Genomic DNA, 14,775 nt, shown 5'->3' on the forward strand with positions numbered 1-14,775 from the left:
TTCTGTCCAGGCCTATTTCATGAGTGTTTTTTTTTTTTTTTTTTTTTTTTTTTTTTTTTATTCTGTGGAAGCATGGTTGAAAAGCAATGTCTTACTTTAATTTGTCCATTTTCATAGATTTTTCTATTTATTACTTTTGTCAGATTCAAGTTATTTCTGTGACCATTGTGGGTTTTTCTGTCATTAGACGAGGGGTACCAACAATTTTGACCACGTGTGTACATATTTTTGTTTTACTTCATTCCACGTGTGATTTTTTTTTTTTTTTTCTTTCCATTGGGCCCAAAACACTACTTCCATCAAAATTTGACAAAAGTAGTAATATATCCCAGGTTTACCTACTGTGATGTGATCACATTCACTTCAATGGGAGCTGAGCCGCAGTATACAAGAATGACCAAGTGCTGTGCTGTTCCAGCGCTGGTACGGAGTATATTTGGTCATTGTGTGACTTACAGCTGATGAGTGGGGGTTTTAACTGTCGGCTGAACATTCCTTTTGTTCCTCACTCCCCCCATACACATGAGCATTCGGCGCTGCTGAGCCTTCATGTTTTTTCCATAGGAAGAGAGGAGAAATGGCCATTGAAATTCCAACTGCCCAATCCTTCTACACTCCATCATTCATCTCTGGGAAATTCAAGAGGCCCCATGGACTTTCCATGGTTGGCCGTTCCCATTGTAATCGGCGTGTGAGGACGACTTTCATCTAATATGTATGAGGGGCCTTCAGTATATGCCCCCCAAATATCAAAGTCCCGGACGACCTCTATAAGGATCTGGTCACCAGTCGACAGTCTGTACATAATGATTGCGCATCACCTTAAAGTAATGTGTGTAAAAAAAAAAAAAAAACCTTCCAAAATGCTAATATAAAAAAATGTCAAGATTTGTGTAAATGGACATATAAATAATTGGTTAAATCCTGCCCTTACATAATAAATTTTTAGTCAAAAATGAAAATATAGTTTGATCTCTTCCTTCTTCACATGTTGCCATTGCCTCTTGTAAATGGGCGATGGAGTTGTACTCCCTGGCTGAGGACGAGACGCTGTGCCTGGTTTGTGTTCACGTCTCCTCTCATCATTATGCGCGAAGCACTTGATCTTCCACGATGGTTAATGAAGTAAATATGCCTGAAGTATATTTACACCCGTCTTCTCCATAATCTATTGGGACTTATGAAAAACAGAAAAATGGATCTGTGTGGAGTATATAAACAGCAGATGTCAATGGCTGCATTAAAGCAACATTTCTCTTTTATGGGCAGGGTTTTATGGTGAATTTGTGGATCCCTTTAGTGTTTGGAGACGCTTATGATTTGCGTTAATGCATCAGGCATATCCGTGAGCATCCGGGGTTATACGGGCGGCGTAATCTGACTCGTTTCCTTTCGCAAGTCTGACCTTTCGCTTTTTCTTCATCAGTCCCTTTGCAGTTTCTGTAATACTAAACCTTTCTAGTTGGAAGAAAGTGTTTTATTACAAATGGATTATGTATTAAACTGAAGGTCTTGCATAGAGCGGGACTAAAGTCCGCCACACACTGTAGATGGCTATTGACCGAACGTTGCTTCAGCCGATCATTTGTCTGGCATCTTTCTTACAGGAAAGAAGTGTTCATTCTGCCAAGAGCTCCTGTATTCTCTATGAGAATGCCGCTGTTGGACATCTCTCCTGGAGGCTTATCTCTGTGTCCGGAATAGGACATGCCGGACCTTTACTTCATCCGTCATCATCTGTCAGAGGAGAGTGGGGGGCGGCCCATACACATAGAATGTAGACGAAACCCATCGATATCAATGTTCGTTCAATCTGTATAGAAGACTTTACGTGAAGTGCAACTCAAAGTCTGCCATACAAAGGGAGCAAGGATGTTGAATCATGCAATTAATTAAAGGTTGATAAATGTCATGATATAGATTAATATTTCCCTCATTGCCGCCCCCACTCCTTCTCGCCTCCACTATGGTGTTTGGCTTTGTCATCCATGGGCCTCCTCCTATCTTCTTCGTTTGCTACCATTTTGTTCTAGTCCAAACCTTTTTGGTAATGCTAAGCCGATGTGTCCATTAATCATCCATATGGAGCAAATCCAGTAAGGAAAAAGCAGATTAGTTTCAAATAGACTAAAGGGTGGCTATTTAATGGATCCACTTTTCGTACGCTTCAATGTTTAAAAAAAAAACAAAAAAAAAAACAGATCCAGTTGCAATCCATTTTTTTCTTTTTTTTTTTTTTGAAGTGGACAGAGTTGTTTGCACAACTTTTTTTTTGTCCTGCTGATGATTCCTGCAGGATGTGTTTTACATGGATGATTACTGGGCATGTGAACTTAACCTAACAGTGTAGCTCATCTCTAAAGGGTACGCAGGTTTTTGGCACCCAAGAGCTAATGCAATGAAACAACAAGAGCTGGGCCTCCTTTATCCATAGCAGCCAGACAGTATGATGCATGTGCCGCTGGCCTCTTCAGGCTCATTCAGACTAGTGAATGATTGTGCGTTAGAATGCTTATTTGCCATTTATTGTCTTGTATAACTATGACAGTATCCTACAAATGAATGAGCAAAACACTCGCTCAATGGGTGACTGGTGGCATTAAAATCATGCACATCGTCCTTTGTACGCCAGTAACTTGCAGCCAATAACGATGATCTTCTATGAGCACCGCATTATCATATTCCTGATAATTCTGTGCATGTAGAATTCTTGTTGGTCGGTCTAAAACGTTCATTAAACTATTGAGAAAATCAGTCTGGTTGGCTATACAGGCCCTTTATTAGGTTGTCAACAATTCTGTATCGACACCAAAGTAAATCTTCGCTGTAAGCAATTAGTTTGTCTTTTTGTATACCTACGATATTTCTGTGATCGGGTTATGTATGACGAGGATAAATCTGAGCAGAATAAAGCACGGTACTCTCGTATTCAGTGCACAAGTAGGATCTTATTCCTTTTAAGCGTGCACAGTAAATTTGGCACAGAATGTGAGAGCAGTACATATTTATTTGTTCAGGCAATCCAAAACAAAAACAAGCATGGACCGTCTTCAGTAACATGGATTGCACAGGTGAATGAAAAATCAAAAGGTACAGCGCAAATGACATTTGATTATGTTACTCATCCGTGGACAAAAGAACGTGAAGCTATCTGGCAATGGACTTGTAGCCTAGAGATTGATATTTTTCAACAATTCTCAAGTCCTCAGATATTTCGCTTCTCATTTTGTTTTCTATGATTAGTGTGGCACACACAGACACACAATGTAAAGCTTGAGTCATCTTCTTCCCTTTTTAAGTGTGATTTTGATATTGCCTGTACCTGTTACTTGCCACAGGTGAGTTTGAACGAGCATCACATGCTTGAAACAAGGTTGTTTACACACAATTTTGGAAAGGTTCCAACAATTTTGTCCTGCTCATTTTTAGGGTTTTGTCTGAAATTATGTCCAATTTCCCTTATTTCTATATTTTTTTTTTTGTGTTGTTCCAGTACACACAAAGCAAATAAACGTGTAATTGCAATACTTCATTTTTTTTTTTGGAACAATTTCATGGGTGCCAACACTTTTGGCTATGTTTGTATATCTGAGAGTGCCCTTTCACATAGTACTAATGACTGGTTGAATGGTCACACATTAGATCCATCAGATTCATGGGGTGATCCATCTATATGTAAGATAGCAGGTACACGGGGTTGCAGTGATGGACAGGAGGCAGAGCAAGGGTTAACAGTTTTATTAAACAGAATACACCACGCAGGGAGGTAAAAGGTTAAACAGAATAAATTGCAAAGGATATGGTGAGCTGAAGAAAAACGGTTCAGATAACGGCAGTTTGGTTGTACTTGTGTCAGGAGTCACTCAATAGCAACGGCTGGAGCAGTGTCTTTTCCAGGAAGGTCCTATAGTAACAATGATTCATGTTCTGGCAGCAGTGGTTGGTCTCCGGGAGTCCAAATGCTACAGTGGCTCCAAGCTGTGTGGCATGGCGCATTGTCCTGCTGGAAAAACCAGTCCACAGAGTTGGGGAACATAGCCTGAATAGAAGGAATCAACTGTTTTTCCAGGATAACCTTGTATGTGGCTTGATTCATACATCCTTCGCAAAGATTAACCTGCCCAATTGCAGCCTTGCTGAAGCATCCCCAGATCCTCACCAATCCTCCACCAAATTTCACAGTGGGTGCAAGACACTGTGACTTGTAAGCCTCTCCAGGTCTCCATCTAACCATTAGACGACCAGGTGTTGGGCAAAGCTGAAAATTAGACTCATCAGAGAATATTACCTTACTCCAGTCCTCTGTGGCCCAATCCTTATGGTCTTTGGCAACCTTCAGCCTGGCTCTCCTTTGCTTCTCATTGATGCTAGCATTACATGCTTGAGCCCTGCCTCTAGGAGCCTGTTACAAACTGTTCTTGCTGTGCACTTAACCCCATCTGCCATTTGCCATTCCTTTTGTAGGTCACTTGATGTCATCTTGCGCTTGCTGAGTGACATTCAAATAAGATGACGGTCATCCTGCTCAGTGGAGAGTTGTTTTCGCCCTCTGCTGGTCTGTAGCTTTGTTGTCCCCAACGTCTGCTGCTTGACCCTGTTTTAATGGACTGCCGTCTTAGAAATTTTAAGGATGGAGGCAACATGACGCTCACAGTATCCCTCTGCTAGTAAAGCCTGAATTGAGCACTTCTTTTCCTTTGGCATGGTTAAGTTTTTTTTTTTTTTTTTTCATTCCTATTACTTTTGGGCTATTACTAGTACTTGATTTGCCATCCAACTTGTCCTATTGCAAGAGGAATGTGAACACCACAGCAGAGTTTTCTATACTATCTTTCGTTAAATCAGATTTGGTTCAGATGATCACCTAATCAGAAGCACATTAAGTAGAATGAGGTGTACTCTGGCTGGAATTCAACTGACACTAGATTGGAATGGCTGTCAGACATGTAGAGAAGCTGATTTTTATAAAACTGTACAGTGGTCTCAATTTTTGTCAGAGCTATATTAGACACAGTGGTTTAACTGAACTCCTTGTGTTTCCTCCCTCTATTAACCTACCTATGCCTGACATTGCCATTTCCGTGTGTGGTTCCACCATTACTTCCCAGCAACATGCCCGCTGTCTTGGGGTCATACTTGATTCAGAGCTTTCATTCACCCCCAACATCCGATCATTGGCTCGCTCTTGTTATCTGCACCTCCAAAAACATTTATAGAATTCAACCCTTTCTTACTTTTGACTCTGCAAAAACTCTTACTGTTTCTCTTATTCATTTTCGTCTGGACTATTGTAACTCTCTACTAATCGGTCTTCCTCTTAACAAACTCTCCCCTCTCCAATCCGGCCTGAATCCAGCAGCTAGGATCATATTCCTCACCAATCGTTATACCGATGCCTCTACCTTGTGCCAGTCCTTACACTGGCTACCCATCCACTCCAGAATTCAGTATAAACTTATTACCCTCACCCACAAAGCCCTCCATGGCTCAGCACCACCTTACATCTCCTCCCTCGTCTCAGCCTACCACCCTACCCGTGCCCTCCATTCTGCTAATGACCTGAGATTAACATCCTCATTAATCAAAACCTCCCCCTCCCGTCTCCAAGACTTTTCACGAGCCGTGCCAATTCTTTGGCATGCACTACTCAGGCTAGTGTGATTAATCCCCAAACCCCACAGTTTTAAGCGTGCCTTAAAAACTAATTTGTTCAGACTGGTCTATCGCCTCAATGCATTAACGTAAATATCCCTGTGTGGCTCATTTCTAAATTTTTTACCATAACCAGGTTCCTCGCATCATGTTCTCACATGCTTTTTGCATTTAATAGCCCTCTGTGTCTGTACTGTTACATATTTAGACTGTTATCTGGTTCACTAGGGAAGGTCCAAACCATAAAAACAAAAGCAATGGTTACCATCCACCTTTCGCGTCTCCCCTTTTTCCCTTATAGATTGTAAGCTTGCAAGCAGGGCCCTCATTCCTCTTGGTATCTGTTATGATCTATGTGTTTATTGCTATGCTATGCTGTAATGTCTATTGTCTGTACAAGTCCCCTCTATAATCTAAAGTGCTGCGGAATATGTTGGCACTATAGAAATAAAATTATTTATTTTCCAAAGTGAAATGTCTCTATCTGTAAAATAAAAGTTGTGCATTCTTGCATGGCGTGTTGTTTAGGCAGTACACAACAGAGGAACTCCTGAACCTTGTTCTAGCTATAGAATAACCTGATACATTAGGAAATGTCATCCAGTAAGCCCAACTCTTGTAATAAGTGTGTAATGTGCACAAGACCTATGACCTCCTAACTTCTGCACAAGTTGTGGCTTTTTCCTATGAAGTATTGTAGTTGGGTGTGACTGAGTGTGGTAATATTGACTGCAAATTCAGTCCCATTTATTGGTCTTGGCTATAAGGGAAGGGTTATTGAGGGCCATTGTTCAGACAGACTGGATTTCGTTTTCTGCAGAATGTGCATGGTGTAAACTGCTTCTGAGAATGAAAAAAACAAAACACAAAAAAAAAAAAAGTGGTCATAAACCAAACACGCATTGCACAGAGCTGCCATGCCCCCCCCCATGCACCCCATCCTCCCCCTCCCAGAGAGGCACCGCAGCCTGCAATGACGTCCTAGGTTGTTCTGTGGCTGTACGCACAGGACCTGTGATGAGGTCACAGGAGGGGAGGAGTCAGGGGTCACATGATCAGGGGCATCCATGTCTGTCTGCAGGACTCTGCTGTGCTGGTTGACATGGTGCTGGATGAGGTGAAGTTTGTGTGGTGTGCAGAGCATAGCCGCGCGTGTGCGAGGCATACAAAGTGAGCTTTTCCCACGGACACAGGAGTACACGGCGGAGCCCCGAGGAGCACTTTGAAACTCACACATGACGTTCCACCGGAAGTGATGTGCTGGAAGCTGACCGGAAATTAGGTAATTTCATGAGGAGATTGTGACAGAACCATGGAGGCACTTCAGGGAATGCTTCAGATCCATCACCGTGTCCTCTTCCGACAGTGAGGACAGCAGGATCGCCTTGGACTCAGGGATGTCGGCCATGTGAGCGGATCATGATATGTCCTGCACCGAGAGGCTCAGGTGGGCATTACAATGGGAGCCGGGCTGCTATAGTATCTACATAGAATCTTAATTTCTTTCTCGCTCTTTCTTTCCCTGTTCTTTTTTTTCTCTGTTCTCTTTTTCTTTCTCTTTTTCTTTCTCTTTTTCTCTGTTCTCTTTTTCTTTCTCTTTTTCTTTCTCTTTTTCTCTGTTCTCTTTTTCTTTCTCTTTTTCTTTCTCTTTTTCTCTGTTCTCTTTTTCTCTGTTCTCTTTTTCTTTCTCTTTTTCTTTCTCTTTTTCTTTCTCTTTTTCTTTCTCTTTTTCTTTCTCTTTTTCTTTCTCTTTTTCTTTCTCTTTTTCTTTCTCTTTTTCTTTCTCTTTTTCTTTCTCTTTTTCTTTCTCTTTTTCTTTCTCTTTTTCTTTCTCTTTTTCTTTCTCTTTGTTCATTTTTTCTTTTTTTTCTTTCTTTCTCTGTCTTTCTATAGCTCTGTTCTTTCTTTCCCCTCTTTTTCTTTCTTTCTCTCTGTTCTTTCTTTCCCCTCTTTCTGTTGTTTCTCTCTCTATTTTCTTTCCCCTCTTTCTCTCTGTTCTTTCCCCTTTCTTTCACTCTCCCTCTGTTCTTTTCTGTCCCCTCTTTCTCTCTCTGTTCTTTCTTTCCTCTTTCTCTCTGTTCTTTTTCTTTCTTTCTCTCTTCTTTCTTTCTGTCCCCTCTTTCTTTCTCAGTTCTTTCCCCTCTCTCTCTGTTCTTTCCCCTCTCTCTCTGTTCTTTCCCCTCTCTCTCTGTTCTTTCCCCTCTCTCTCTGTTCTTTCCCCTCTCTCTGTTCTTTCCCCTCTCTCTCTCTCTCTCTCTCTCTCTGTTCTTTCCTCTCTCTCTCTCTCTCTGTTCTTTCCCCTCTCTCTCTCTCTCTCTCTCTCTGTTCTTTCCTCTCTCTCTCTCTCTGTTCTTTCCCCTCTCTCTCTCTCTCTCTCTCTCTCTCTCTGTTCTTTCCCCCCTCTCTCTCTGTTCTTTCCCCCCTCTCTCTCTGTTCTTTCCCCCCTCTCTCTCTGTTCTTTCCCCCCTCTCTCTCTGTTCTTCCCCCTCTCTCTGTTCTTCCCCCTCTCTCTCTGTTCTTCCCCCTCTCTCTCTGTTCTTCCCCCTCTCTCTCTGTTCTTCCCCCTCTCTCTCTGTTCTTCCCCCTCTCTCTGTTCTTCCCCTCTCTCTCTGTTCTTCCCCTCTCTCTCTGTTCTTTCCCCTCTCTCTCTGTTCTTTCCCCTCTCTCTCTGTTCTTTCCCCTCTCTCTGTTCTTTCCCCTCTCTCTGTTCTTTCCCCTCTCTCTCTCTCTGTTCTTTCCCCTCTCTCTCTCTCTCTGTTCTTTCCCCTCTCTCTCTCTCTGTTCTTTCCCCTCTCTCTCTCTCTGTTCTTTCCCCTCTCTCTCTCTCTGTTCTTTCCCCTCTCTCTCTCTCTCTCTCTGTTCTTTCCCCTCTCTCTCTCTCTCTCTCTCTGTTCTTTCCCCTCTCTCTCTCTCTCTCTGTTCTTTCCCCTCTCTCTCTCTCTCTCTCTGTTCTTTCCCCTCTCTCTCTCTCTCTCTCTCTGTTCTTTCCCCTCTCTCTCTCTCTCTCTCTCTGTTCTTTCCCCTCTCTCTCTCTCTCTCTCTCTGTTCTTTCCCCTCTCTCTCTCTCTCTCTGTTCTTTCCCCTCTCTCTCTCTCTCTCTGTTCTTTCCCCTCTCTCTCTCTCTGTTCTTTCCCCTCTCTCTCTCTCTCTGTTCTTTCCCCTCTCTCTCTCTCTCTCTGTTCTTTCCCCTCTCTCTCTCTCTCTCTGTTCTTTCCCCTCTCTCTCTCTCTCTCTGTTCTTTCCCCTCTCTCTCTCTCTCTCTCTGTTCTTTCCCCTCTCTCTCTCTCTCTCTGTTCTTTCCCCTCTCTCTCTCTCTGTTCTTCCCCTCTCTCTCTCTCTCTCTGTTCTTTCCTCTCTCTCTCTCTCTGTTCTTTCCCCTCTCTCTCTCTCTCTCTCTCTGTTCTTTCCCCTCTCTCTCTCTCTCTCTCTCTCTGTTCTTTCCCCTCTCTCTCTCTCTCTCTCTCTCTCTCTCTCTCTCTCTGTTCTTTCCCCTCTCTCTCTCTCTCTCTCTCTCTCTCTCTCTCTGTTCTTTCCCCTCTCTCTCTCTCTCTCTCTCTCTCTCTCTGTTCTTTCCCCTCTCTCTCTCTCTCTCTCTCTCTCTCTCTCTGTTCTTTCCCCTCTCTCTCTCTCTCTCTCTCTCTCTCTCTCTGTTCTTTCCCCTCTCTCTCTCTCTCTCTCTCTCTCTCTGTTCTTTCCCCTCTCTCTCTCTCTCTCTCTGTTCTTTCCCCTCTCTCTCTCTCTCTCTCTCTCTCTCTCTCTCTCTGTTCTTTCCCCTCTCTCTCTCTCTCTCTCTCTCTGTTCTTTCCCCTCTCTCTCTCTCTCTCTCTCTCTCTGTTCTTTCCCCTCTCTCTCTCTCTCTCTCTCTCTGTTCTTTCCCCTCTCTCTCTCTCTCTCTCTCTCTCTGTTCTTTCCCCTCTCTCTCTCTCTCTCTCTCTCTCTCTGTTCTTTCCCCTCTCTCTCTCTCTGTTCTTTCCCCTCTCTCTCTCTCTCTCTCTCTCTGTACTTTCCCCTCTCTCTCTCTCTGTTCTTTCCCCTCTCTCTCTCTCTCTCTCTCTCTCTCTCTGTTCTTTCCTCTCTCTCTCTCTCTCTCTCTCTCTCTCTCTCTGTTCTTTCCCCTCTCTCTCTCTCTCTCTCTCTCTGTTCTTTCCCCTCTCTCTCTCTCTCTCTCTCTCTCTCTCTCTCTCTCTCTCTCTGTTCTTTCCCCTCTCTCTCTCTCTCTCTGTTCTTTCCCCTCTCTCTCTCTCTCTGTTCTTTCCCCTCTCTCTCTCTCTCTCTCTCTCTCTCTCTCTGTTCTTTCCTCTCTCTCTCTCTCTCTCTCTGTTCTTTCCCCTCTCTCTCTCTGTTCTTTCCCCCCTCTCTCTCTGTTCTTTCCCCTTTCTTTCCCCTCTTTCTTTTTCTTTCCCTTTCCCCCTCGTTCTTTCTTTCTCTCTGTTCTTTCTTTTCTTTCTTTCTCTCTCTCTATTTTCTTTCTCTGTTGTCTTTCTTTTCCTCAGTACCAGTCAGTGTGCCCAGAGTACCAGCCACAGTGCCCATAATACCGTACCAGCCACTGTGTCCTCATTACCAGTGTGATTGGCAGTGCTAAATAGGTGTGGTTGGGCGTGACTAGTTTTGAAATGGGTGTGGTCGGGGTGTGGTCTAAAATTTGCAGTGGTGAGCTGCGCATGCTGCAGCCTTTTTTTCCTTCTTTCCCTTCTTCAAAAGTTGGGAGGTATGGGAGAGGGTAGTAAGTTTCTGTTGCACATCTCCGCTGATGGCTTGTTTTCTGTTAGAGCCAAAGATCAGGCATGTTGAACACCAAAATTAGCAGTTCTTCTTTCCTCTGGTATCTGCAGTCAGGAGGGTCAGGGGTCTTGCTGATGGGGAAGTGTCCTGTCAGCATTTATCTTCTATGCATGAACACCATAAAAGTTTTTTTGTTAATGGGTTTTAAGTGGATCATGTCATAAGAAAATCATCTTTTAAGATTTTATTGTAAATGTTTTTTTTTTTTTTAAAAAACCTGAGATCTTGCAATTTTCTTTCCTTTTAATAATTCTACTATTAGGCTGATATCTCTTGTTCTGTTGATTATATATCATGTGGAATAATATCGCAACAATATAGTAGATGTACTGTGCAAAATTTAAGGCAGGTGTGGGAAAAAAATGTTACAAAGTAAAAATGCTTAAAAAAAAAAAAAAAAAAAAAGTAGATCTGTTAATGATTTTTTTTTTTTTTTTTTTTTATTGATTACCAAAATGCAAAGTGAATGAACAAGAGAGGAATCTTTAAGTCAACTCAATATGTGGTGTAACCCCCACCCTTCACCTTCAAAACAGCATCCATTCCTCTAGGTACACGTACACATAGTATTGAAGGAACTCGGCAGAGGTTGTTCCACGCATCTGGGAGAATTAAAGGGAATCTGTCACTAGGTACTTCCCATATAACCTATGGACACCACCTTTCAGTCCCATGTAAGAATGCTGTGTAAATGACCCCAATTCACCCTGTAAGGGAAAAAAAGACCTTTTATTATACTTCCCCTTGCGCGGTCCGGTCCAATAGACATCGCTGGTCTTGGTCCGGTACCTCCTATCTTACGATGGCGTCCTCCATCTCTGCTTCGTGTGGATGACTCGTCCTATGTCCTCCACATAGTGTACCCCATTGCGCTTTTGGGTAGGCGCACTGCTCTCTGCCCTGCCGAGCTCAGAGCGTACCCCATTGCGCTTTTGGGTAGGCGCACTGCTCTCTGCCCTGCCGGGCTCAGAGCAAAGTACTTTTCTGTGCATGACCGGGGAAAAGCAAAGAGCACAGAGTTCCCTTTAACCACCGATCTTCTCAGGATGTACAGTGGGTACGGAAAGTATTCAGACCCCTTTAAATTTTTCACTCTTTGTTTCATTGCAGCCATTCGGTAAAATCAATAAAGTTCATTTTTTTCTCATTAATGTACACTCTGCACCCCATCTTGATTGGGAAAAAAAACAGAAATGTAGAAATTTTTGCAAATTTATTAAAAAAGAAAAACTGAAATATCACATGGTCATAAATATTCAGACCCGTTGAGAAGCACGCTTTTGAGCTAGTACAGCCATGAGTCTTCTTGGAAAGATGCAACAAGTTTTTCACACCTGGATTTGGGGATCTTCTGCCATTCTTCCTTGCAGATCCTCTCCAGTTCCCTCAGGTTGGATGGTGAACGTTGGTGGACAGCCATTTTCAGCTCAAGGAGCTCAGAGACAGAATTGTGGCACGGCACAGATCTGGCTAAGGTTACAAAAGAATTTCTGCGGTACTCAAGGTTCCTAAGAGCACAGTGGCCTCCATAATCCTTGATGGTATTATGAGGAACAAGCATCTGCCTGTATTTCTTAGCATTGAGGACACCAATTCCCAAAATCACTTGCTGAAATTCTGCCCCTAGCTTGCAAGGCACTTCCACCATGCTTCACTGTTATCTTCAGACACGCCATTATTGTACTGATATCCAGTCCTTCAGTGAACAATATGACTTCTGTTCCAGCCAAATATTTGATATTTTGACTCTTCAGCCCAGTGCACCTGCCGCCATTTGACAGCACACCAGCGTCCATGTTTTTGCGCATAGTTGAGAACTTTTTTTTTTTTTTTTTATGTATTAAGAGCGCCCACAAATGAACCAATAAACATGTCATGAACAATTCTGCAAAACGCTTTGTGTGAATCCAAACGATTGGCAATATGACCTTGTGTATTACATGTGCTGCAACATAGATGAGGGACTAGGCACCAAGTCTGAATGTCTCACAGACCGGAGTGGGGCAAAAGAAAATCATCAGGATCTTATTAACACTTATTAGGACCTTTTGGAATATGGTGCCATAACTCTGCCCTGATATGCACATTTTTCTTTTAATTTCAGATATGAATAATGTCACAAAATACATTGTGATTATTACTGGTTTACTGCAGTGAACTGTACATGCTGCTTGAATTAACTGAAAAAGCAGAATAACCCATCTATCATCCACATTTCATCAGTGCAAAGTGTTTCCCCAGACAATTTTACTGTTCCTAAACAATCATCAGAGATGTAACACAGTGTATCAAGCGTAGAACACTTCTCACCTGGGAGGGAAGACGATCTGTCACTTTCCTCCATTGTACTGCTGTTGAGACATCGGTCTTCATTATCAACTAAGACGATTGTTGCAAAAGAGGAAAATCAATGCTCCACTATAATGCCTGAAAAGCTATTAAAAAAATATAAAGCTTTATAAGTAGCGTGGGGGGAAGGGACACAGGCCCGTTGCCCCATTCTATGGGTATTCAAAATTTCACATCTGGCACTACTGTTGCTTTTTCTTGAAGTTTTACAATGGTGTCGTGTATGTCAACCTGGTGGCAGGAAATCCAAATGGGTGAAACTGCTTTTGTATATCTGCTCATGTCGATGGCTTCTTCGCAGAGCACAGCAGCCAAGATGAGTTTATTGTTGGTCACTGTACTCTGCATAGCCAGCGACGGAGATGACAAAGCTCTCAGTATGGTGAAGTTAGCTTTGACTTCTGTCTATATTTGTGCCTAGTGTTATGAATGAGTCACCGTAGGAGGCAAAAGCAGAAATACAAGCTAAGTCCAGAAAACCAGAGAAGTTGGCAACTATCAGATTGCAGACCCCTGAACCTATCAACACAACTAGCAGTAGCCGTGGGGGGTTCCTACGATGCCCTAGACCCCTCGATCACAGCCGGAGAATTACATAGGCCTAAAGAAAGAAAGGGGAAATCTAAACTGCCCCAGAGCAGACCCCAAAGCAATAGGCAGCCCCCAACATATAATGACGGTGAAGCAAGATGAAAATACTAACACAGACAGAAAGATAGATTGAGCAAAGACGGGGCCCAAAAACTACCTAGATAGGAAAGGACAGGAAGGCTGCTGTCTGCAATCTGCCAAAACCCTATCAAAGACATAAGCCAACAAGCTGATATGAAAAAGGCCCTGAAGCAGCTAGGCTTCAAAAACTAAATCAGCACTCAGGTATTTTCAGAAGACAGAGCAAAAATGAATTCAGCACACCCCAGCAGGGAATGGCAGAAATCCAGAAAAACAAAGCAAAACAAAGTCAAAGCACAAAAGCAAAAGGCTGAGCAGCAAACTTAGCTTTAGAGGAGCAGGAATTCAGACTGGTCTCCAGGGATCCCACAGAGAAATCACCCGCAGGGCAGAAGGGCGTCGGCAGCCTTATATCCAGTCAGTAACTCCACTCAGCCAGTCATCATCATCAGCCTCAGGTGTTTGATAATCAGGCTCAAATACCTTTCTTTACCAGAAGAGGGAGTTCCTCGGGCCTCAGTAATGAAGGGGAAAATGAACTCACAACAGCCTAGTGTATCATCTGATGACCAAATCGTCTCACCTGCTGTGCTCTGCATAGGCAGCCAGTGATATGACAATGTTTGGCTCACAGACCGCACCCTGCCTCTCTTGTCACTTGTAATTTTGTGAAGGGAGAGAGAGAGAACTGCTGAAAGAACTGCCCTAGATGAAAAAATGTTCCAAAAACAAGTTTAATAAAGCTTTAACATAATTTTTTAACTTTAGGGTAAGGCTAGTAGTAGAGTTGGGGATAAAGCCCCTATACACTTTAAAATAAAGTTGGCTGAAGTGGTTAATAATATGAAGTGTATGCCTCCAAGCCCTCTCCCGACAGAGGATGTTGGGGGGGAGATTTTGAATTTCAACTGACCATTCCTTTTTGATGTCCTGAAGATAAGCTGCTGCCAGAGTAGATTGGCAGCAGCTTTTTCATAGAAAACACAGGAGTTCTCAGTTAATCCTTTGTACCAAGGACTCGAGAAAGTTGTTGGCCAAATGATTATTCAGCTGGCTTTTATTATATGTACTGGGGGATTCAGGGTTAGGCTTAGGGCTAGAATCATTAAATAATTAAAAGAAAAATATGTACAGTATAACTTAAAAATGTTATCTAAGAATTTTAGCAGAAAATACAGAGCACATTGTAATTAAATCACTAGTTTCTTAAAATGTGATTGGGAGATACAGTTGTGGCCAAAAGTATTGACACCCCTGCAATTCTGTCAGATAATACTCAGTTTCTTCCTGAAAATGATTGCAAACACAAATTCTTTG

At 42.8% G+C, this 14,775-nt stretch overlaps 1 protein-coding gene across 3 annotated transcripts in view; it reads left to right on the forward strand.

Moving 5' to 3' along the window:
* IQGAP2 (IQ motif containing GTPase activating protein 2) overlaps positions 1 to 14,775 on the forward strand; it is a 401,653-nt gene that overhangs the window by 12,457 nt on the left and 374,421 nt on the right. The gene's annotated exons all lie outside the window — the stretch shown is intronic.

Source organism: Dendrobates tinctorius, unplaced genomic scaffold (genome assembly GCF_039654945.1).
Source record: "Dendrobates tinctorius isolate UK_male_01 unplaced genomic scaffold, ASM3965494v1 ptg000083l, whole genome shotgun sequence".
In the NCBI taxonomy this organism is placed as follows: domain Eukaryota; kingdom Metazoa; phylum Chordata; class Amphibia; order Anura; family Dendrobatidae; genus Dendrobates; species Dendrobates tinctorius.